At 34.6% G+C, this 9,336-nt stretch overlaps 1 non-coding gene across 1 annotated transcript; it reads right to left on the minus strand.

Moving 5' to 3' along the window:
• Positions 1 to 409: 409 nt before the first annotated feature.
• Positions 410 to 515, minus strand: LOC128295806 (small nucleolar RNA R71). The gene has a single exon (XR_008286355.1). It is a non-coding gene; the product is annotated as a small nucleolar RNA R71 (small nucleolar RNA).
• Positions 516 to 9,336: the final 8,821 nt, after the last annotated feature.

Raw genomic sequence — 9,336 nt, forward strand, 5'->3', positions numbered from 1 at the left:
ACTAATGCTGAAAATCCAATCCTTAATGCTAATGATAGTGACCAACCCATAAGACAGTATGTCATGCCACTTTTTAACGAACTAAATCTGGGAATTAGGAGTTCGGAGATTGAGGCACCGCAATTGGAATTGAAGCCTGTGATGTTTTAGATACTTTAAATAATAGGCCATTTCAATGGAATGCCCACAAAAGATCCACGTCTTCACTTTTGATTGTTTATAGAGATGAGCAATTCCTTCAAAATAGCCAGTGTAACTGAAGACGCATTGAGGTTGAAGATGTTTCCATACTCGTTGTGAGATTGAGCACGAGTATGGCTTCATTCATTGCCATCCAACTCAATTTCTACTTGGAAAGAATTAGCTAAATGCTTTTTGGTGAAGTATTTCCCACCTAGCAAAAATGCTGAGTTGCGGAATGAGATCACCACGTTTTAAAAATTAGATGATGAGTCCTTATATGAGGCGTGAGAAAGATTCAAGGAGTTACTACGTAGATGCCCTCATCACGGGATTCCACATTATATCCAGTTGGAGACATTCTCTAATGGTCTCAATGCACACATGAGGTTGGTGGTAGATGCTTCTGTTAATGGATATCTCTTGTCGAAGTTTTATAATGAGGCTTACGAAATCATTGAGAGAATAGCTAGTAATAATTACCAGTGGCCGGCAAATCAAGCAACTTCAGGAAGACGAGTAGTCACAGTGCATGAAGTAGACGCCCTAACTTCACTCTCAGCTCAGGTATCTTCTATCTCTTTAATGTTGAAACAATTCACTACTAACAGTTTAAATCATATTGTAGTTCAGCCACCAATCCACTACCAAGGAGGTGGACCGAATAACACTTACATGCAACATAGATCAAATCAACCTTTTGGTTTCAGTCAACAAGTTCAAACCCAACTGCAAGTTGAACCTTCAAATAATTTGGAGAATTTTTTGAAGGCATACATTGCTAAAACTGATGCCTTGATTCAAGGCCAAGCAACAACATTGGAGAATCTAGAAAATGAAGTGGGATAATTAGCTGATGAGTTTAGAAATGAACCCCTAGGTGCTGTACCAAACAACATAGAAAATCCTTTATCAGTCGAGTCTTCTAATATTGAGAACTTATTAAGAGCATACATGGTTAAGAACGATGCAACTTTGAGAAATTTGGAAAACCAAATAGGGCATCTAGCCAACGAACTTTGAAATAAACCACACGGAGCTTTGCCCAGTTACATGGAGAACCTAAGAAAATCGAGCAAGAAGAATTGCAAAGCGTTCAATTTATGAAGTGGAAGGACTTTTGAACCTAATAAGGTTGAGGTTAAAGATAAAGCTCCCCAGAAAGAGAAAAATCAACAAACAGTTCAAATTCCTACACCAGAGAAACCAAATTCTGCAAATTCTGAAAAGGGAAAACCTAAACTAGTGAATTTTAATAAGCTAGCCTATTAATTAGATGCAGAAATATTACCTCAGAAAAGCTGTCCAATCCAAGCCAAAGTTCCACAACCTTCATATCCTCAAAGAATCCAGCAACATAAACAAGATATTCAATTTAAGAGAATGTTGTATGTATTGAAACAACTACGTATCAACATCCTGATGGTAGAAGCTTTGGAGCAAATACCAAACTATCTGAAAGCTATGAAGGAATTTTTATCTAAAAAGAGAAGGTTTGAGGAATTTGAAACTGTATCCTTGGCTATAGAATGTAGCCTTTTTTTTAGAACTAGTTGCTTCCTCAGTTGAAGGATCTAGGAAGTTTCATCATACATTGCAATATTGGAGAATGTTATTATGGTAAGACTTTGTATGATTTGGAATTGAGTATCAACTTAATGCCTACGTTTGTGTTTAAACGATTAGGTATCGGTAAGGCCAAACTGACAACAATTACACTCCAATTGGTGGATTGATCTTTAGCATACCCCGAAGGAAAGATCAATGATGTCTTAGTTCGTGTTGATAAATTCATATTTCCTACTGACTGTATTATCTTAGATTTTGAAGTAGATAAATGAGTACCAATTATCCTAGAAAGACCTTTTCTGGAAATCGGTAGGATGAGAATCGATGTACAGAAAGGTGAACTCACCATTCGAGTTCAAGATGAATAAGTAACCTTTAATGTCTTAAGGCCATAAGATATTTTGATGAGGTTAAATGTAACAACCGTTTTTGGGTCAAATCGAAATAATGGTTTCAGGAACAAAAATCTAAAGTAGAAATATTTATTTTATTATTTCTTTAAGGTCTACAGCATGACAAAATGATTGTGTGAAAATTTCGATAAGAAATTTTATCGATTGAGTACTCAATTTATCTAGAAGGACTAAATTGCAATAGGTGAAAAACTTGAATTCTAATAAGTCAAAGGTGTATAATTGCTATGAAATTCTAAACTGGAGGTCCTTATATGGTAATTAGACCATTATACTTTAAGATGGACAAAAATGGACATGTAGTAGGTAAAATTTCAAAGTTTAAGTGAAGGACATTTTGGTAATCTAGTAAATAAAGCCAAAATAAACTAAATAAAAGTGTAATCTTCTTCAATTTAGTCCCCCATAGCCAAAAATTATAAGAGAAGACATAGCTAGGGTTTGGCCAAGTTTCCAAGCCCGATTGTAAGTCTGTCTTTGTCCCTTTTTTAATAATTTCTACGTTTTTGTGAATGTTGTAACTTGATCTAGCTATTTTAAGGACTAATTTGAAAGAAAATAAAAGTCTAAAATTTTACCCATGTTGAATAAGCTTGTATTTTGATGTTTAATGGTAGAAAATGCATGTTTGTTGTTAGTTAAAAAACATTTACAAAGTGATTTTTGATGAAAATGTCAAAAAGGGACCTAATTGTAAAAGGTTATAAAATATGTGGTAAAATATGAATAATTGGAAAATGTGGGCTATCATGAGCATGAAAAAGGTTTGGATAGGCTTGGGTAATGAAGAAATTGGATGAAAATCATTTTACGAGCCTATAGACTAAAATGTAAAATGTCAAAAGTTTAGGGGTAAAAATGTAATTTTATCCATAGTGTGTTTTTGGGCTGAATTGAATAATGTGATGACTAAATAAGTTAAATTTGATATTATAGATCAAGAAAAATGAAGTTCGAGTTAAGACTAGGGAAAGAACAAGGTTGTGGACTAAATCGAACTAATAGCCATTTTTGTAACCGAGGTAAGTTTGAATGTTAAATAAGCTTTAATATAATTGTATTTAAATGCTTTAATATTGCATGAATTGTATGATTGATTTTGTGGACGAGTTTAATTCTACGGTCACAATTGATGACGTCTTGGTAAGCGAGAAATCCCAATCGAACTTTAGGAATAGATTAGGATACAAGTGACATGTCACTAGGGTATTATGTTATGTGATTCGGGTGTTGATCCTGTACGTCCTATCGGTGGTTGAGTATACTGGCATATGTTGCGGTTACTCGACAGCTTGCGTGAGTAGCACTGTGTGGCCACGTCTTGACTGACAGCTTGTGTGAGCAGGCTCGTTGATGGCTCAAAAGCGAGCAATTATGTATTATGAGATAGAGGTAGAAATGGCTACATATGTGGAACTTTTTATGCAAGTTTTCCCGAGTATTCGGAATTATTATTCCGAGTGGTTTATTAGGTATGCCAAATATGAGAATTGAATATGAAACTATTACGAGATGGTTCAGGTATGTACTTAAAACTTACGACTATTAAATTCGTGAAATGATGAATCTGAGGTAAGTTTGTGATGGAATGAATTATGATGATGGTATTATGGTAAATTACATTGCGTTATATTAAATTATTTGAATGTTAAATGCATGGTAAGGCTTGCTTATTTCTTACATATGAGCTTATTAAGCTATATAGCTTAATCTGTTTATTTTTCATGTTTTATAGTGCCGCCAAGCTAGCTCGAATTGGGGATCATCGGTGATTCGCCTCACACTATTAAAACTATCATTTTGGGTATTGATAAAATTTAGCATTTTGAGTATATGGCATGTATAATGATTTGGTTATTTTGATATATGTGTCATTATGATTTTAGCCAAATGTATTGGATTGTAATTTCCAAAGGCTTGTTGTGGAAATTGGCCATGTAAATTGGCTCATTTTGGTTAACTTGGTTGTAAGTCTACTTATATGCATGTACGTGCTAATGCTTTTTAGTGATGTGGTTTTCTTGTTGATTGTGGTTTAATGCCTTGTTGTGAAATAGATGAGTTGGTTCGTTAATATGCTATAACACCTTGATGAGTGACTACAAGTTGATAGTAGTCTTAGTGGTGTTTTTGGAATGTGAAAATGGTATGTTTGATTTGGCTTATTAAAATGTTATGTGCATGTTAGATGATGGTATTACATTGACATGTATTAGCCATGATTGTGGATGATTTGGTTGCCTAAGTATACTATAATTTATGTCATTGAAATGGTGTATGTGTTTTAGAAAATGAGGGTGGCAAATGGCTTGGTAAATAGCCTTTATTTTGTCCATACGGGTAGATAAATGGGTGTGTTTCTAGGCCGTGTGTCATGGGCATGTGTTTTGGCCGTGTATGTAACAGCCTGATTTAGAACCTAATTAGAATAGTGGTTTGGGACCACGAATTCGAATCAAAAAAATATTTTAAAATTATTTTCTGTGTTTATTTTGTGTAAATTTATATCTGTGAAATTTTCGTGATTTAATTTTATTGTTTGAGTGTCCGATTAAATAAAAGGACTTAATCGCGTAAAATGAAAATTTAGGGGTTATTTCTAAAAGGGGTTTAATTGTTAGTGGCTTTCTAAATTGAATCCTTAAAGTGGTAAATAGGCCATATTTAATATTGGTGGATGGTAGTGGCCATAGTTTATAATAGTTTTATGTTATAATAATAAGGTTATATAGGTAATTTAGTTAATAAACTTATATTAAATAAAACCAAAGTTAAAATACATGTTATTTCATTTGTTCATCTACCAAAACAACAAATAAGAAAGAAAAAAAAGAAAAGAACTAGGGTTCGGCTTCATTCAAGCTCAATCAAGGTAAGAGTTTAGCTCGGTTTTTTAATAATTTTTACGTTTTTGAGATCGTTGCTAAGTAATCTTCAAGACCCATGCTTTAATTTATGAATTTGATGAATATTTTGAGTTATTCCATTGATGAAAGCTTGTGATTTTTTTTGTTTGATGATGAAATATGAAAAAATATGTTTTAAATTAACATGTTTTGTATTGGAGTTTTTGATGATTTTGAGTAATTAGGACTAAATTAAAAAAATAATAATTTGAGGGACTAAAATGTGAAATAAATGAATTATATGGGCTTGTATGGATATGGGTAATATTTGGCCTAACTTGGGTATAGAGAAATTTTGTGTATTTTGTGTTTGTGCAATAGGGACTAAATTGCAAAAATTGTAAATGTTAGGGGTAAAATGGTAATTTACCCATTTATATGTTTTTGGACTAAATTGAATGAAAATATGTTTGAATAAGCTTAATTTGAATATGTTTAGATCAAGAACCCAAGAAATCGGATTTGGATCGAGGGAAAACGAAAGTTGTCGATTAGCTGCCCTGTTCCGTTTTATAACGTCCGAGGTAAGTTTATAAGAAAATAGACGTACTTAGTTTTAATTAAATGTAAAATATATATGCTGAAATGAAAGTTATAATTTTATTTATGTTATAGCCGAATATGATTAAGCTTGATCACTATGTTTCCGAATTGGTTTTGACCAAGTTACAACATCCGAAAGCCCCGTATGAACCTTAGGAATAGTTAGGATACATATGTCATGACATAGGATTCCAATTTATTGGTGCGAGTAAGACCATGACATCGATATGTGATTCCGATGTATGTGTGCGAGTAAGACCCTGTTTGGGACAGTGGCATCGATATGTGATTACATGTAAGACCACGTTTGGGACGTTGGCAATGTACATTATATGTGTGATTATCCGAGTGTCCTACCCAATTTCGAATGGTTCATCGGGCAAAGACAAGTTGTGTTCGAATGTGTATGATAAGCTAATTGGCCAAGTATGAATTGACTTGTTGTTTAATTAAAATGAGGTAAGTGAGTAATTTGGTACTTATTTCAAATTATGCATAATGCAATTGAAGGTTACATATGAATTAGGTAAGTGCATTCGGCCTTGTGAATAGTATTAAAGTGAGTTTAAATTATATGTATGTATAAATACATGTATTCGGCCATCTAATTAAAATGTATATGAAATGATATGATGATACGTGAGTTTGTGTATTTGTGAGCATGTGAACTTTGTTGATATTAATTATTTGGCTTTGGAAGTTAATTGATAATTAGTTAACATGGATATATAAGTATTCGGCCAAGTGACAAATATGAATGAGTATATATATATTTATAATATAGATTTTATATGATTGAATCTAAATGTTTTATAATAATGTGCTTTGGCTTAGTTTAATTAAACTGATGATATATTTTTGGGTTGTTCATTTGCTTATGACTTACTAAGCTATAAATAGCTTACTCTATGTACATGTGTGTTTCTGTTTTATAAATTTTAGAGTCAAGCTACAAGCTTGGTGTAACACCCTGAATTTGGGCCTAGAAGTTTTGGGCCTTGAGCATGGGAGCGGTTGAAGGCAGCTTATAATATTCTGTTGTGGGTGAAAAATTCGTAGTTGAAGGCTTGTTTTAGTGGTTAAGTGTTTGAGAAGTGTTGGAGAAGTCCCGGTTCAAACTCGGACTCTATCAAAAATTCGGTTTAAGGTGAATCAAACCACAGGTGTAGTAGGTAGGCCTTAAGAATATTGTTGGAGAAATTGTGACACAAAAGCCTTGTGGCTTAGTGGCAAGTAGCGTGTGGAGCATTTAAGGGGAGGCATGGGTTGAATCCCATGGCAAGCAAAAGCATTTATTTTGCTAAAGCGGGCGGCAAGAGTTGGTGTTGAATTTAAACTCGATGATGGAGGATCCCACATCGGAAGCTAACATAAGAGTGGATGCGGTCGGCTTTAAATAAAGAGAACCATGAGGAGAGTAAAGGCACCTTTCTTGGTGATCCTTTCGCTTTATGGCGTGCTCGTTTGGGTTGGGCGTCACTAAGAGTGCTCGAGCGTGGATTAACTCCAGTCTCCAATCGGTGTGTATTTCTCGCTACTCTAGTCAGAGGATGGCTACTTGGACGCGATGGGCGAAAAGGGCTATGTGGGCCCAATGGGCCTACGGGCCCAATTGGATAAGTTGTTTGATTGTGTAGTAAATATTGGACTAGGCTAGGTGAATCTTATATCTGTGGCTAAATTTGGGCTAAAAGGGCCACACGAGCGTGTGGGCCCATTTGGATCGAGAATGGGCTTTAGGGCCATTCGTATTGTTATCCCTGTTTAGAATGCTTTAGTTTACCAAATTACTGAAATACCCTTGGTTTATAAAATCACCAAAATACCCTTGGTTTGTAAAATTACCAAAATACCCCTAGTTTGTAAAATTACCAAAATACCTCTGATTTGTGAAATTACTGAAATACCCTCGACCTGTAAATTATTGAAATACCCTCGACTTGTAAAATTACCAAAGTACCCTCGATTTACAGAATTACTGTTTTACCCTCGATTTACAAAATTACCGTTTTACCCTCGATTTACAGAATTACTGTTTTACCATCGATTTATAGAATTACCGTTTTACCCTCAATTTACAAAATTACTGAAATACCCTTGGTTTATAAAATTACCAAAATACCCCTGTAGGGTAGAATTACTAAAATACCCCTGTAGGGTAGAATTATCGAAATACCCTTGTAGGGTAGAAATACCGAAATACCCCTGTAGGGTAGAATTACTAAAATACCCTTGTAGGGTAGAATTACCGAGATACCCTTGTGGGGTAAAATTACCATTTTGCCCTTAGGGTGTTAAATGATTGTTTTGCCCCTGTGGGCAAGTGACTGACTTGGACTGTGTGGTTGACAAATTTGATTGTGAATATATGTTGGTGATATGAATGACTCGATTGTGACTGTTTGATTCAAATATGGGCATGATATTCTGATTTTGTATGTTGTATGCCATGACATCTATTTCTGTTGCATTGGTTATGGGTTATATTGATGGAGGAAGTACTGAAAGTGGCTTGACCACGTACTGGAGGCTTTGCCTCTGTAACACCCCAAACCCGGCCTGGAAGTTTGGCTCGAATCTGGCGTGTCACATTGAAGTGTTTTTCGAAAACCATGTTTCCATTAAAACCCTTCTTAATAATTAAAACTTGTACCTTTTAAAACCTTGTTAGAAAACCTCGGTTGAATAACATTTTAACAACTTTGTAAAAAATCTCGGCGATTCTGGAAGCTTAATTTAAAAACAATTATGTTACGTGATGTTTTGAACAACAATAGTTGCTTTGGAAAACGTGTTCCAATACTAGCAATTATAAGAACAATAAATAAAATTCCAAATTTGAAATCCAGAAAATTACAACGGCATTACTATAACCCACATAAAAATATTTAAAAGAAATAATCAAAACTATAACATAAATAGTGTGTGTGGCTTCCTCCGAGCCCCTCGCAGCCCCGATCTGTCTAAAGCTGAAAATTACCTGAAAGCTTAATAAACGGGGTGAGTTTACGAAAACTCAGTGTGAAATCCCCTACTATATAAAAGGAACAGTCAGTCATATAAAAGAATTAAAAGTTGGCCCCAACCCTACTTACAGCCAGATCAATTGGGCCTTAGCCCATTTTAATGACAAGACAGATAGGCTTTAACCCATTACGAATAAGAAACATTATCGAATTAGAATCGAATCGGTGTGTAATCGAATCGGAATCGAGATCGAATGTGAATCAAAATCAGAATGGGAAGCAATCCCAACCCAGCCTATAACCAACCGCTACACTCCACCCGTACTGGCCCTACACTCCATGTGGGGAATAGCTCAACCCACCCAGCCCTACACTCCACAGTTGCAGCATTGCTACTCAGATATTAGTAAGTTGAGGCAAAGCCTCCAGTAAGTGGTCAAGCTGTAATATCCTGATTTTGGGCCTAGTCGGAATAGTGGTTTCGTGACCACAAAATCCGAGATAGAAATAATTATTTTATGATTATTTTAAGGTCTATGATATGATTGCATGATTGTGTGAAAATTTCGTGAAGAAATTTTATGCATAAAGTGCTTAATTTGAAATTTGGGACTAAATTGAATAAATTGCAAAACTTGTGTTCTAGAAGTATTTTGCATAAAATTGAATTAGATTATTAATTAGAGGTCCTTAAAGAGTAATTTTACCAATTTCTAAGTCTATGGACAAAAATTGGACATGGATGGAATTTTGGAAAGT

Source organism: Gossypium arboreum, chromosome 7 (assembly GCF_025698485.1).
Source record: "Gossypium arboreum isolate Shixiya-1 chromosome 7, ASM2569848v2, whole genome shotgun sequence".
Classification (NCBI taxonomy): Eukaryota; Viridiplantae; Streptophyta; class Magnoliopsida; order Malvales; family Malvaceae; genus Gossypium; species Gossypium arboreum.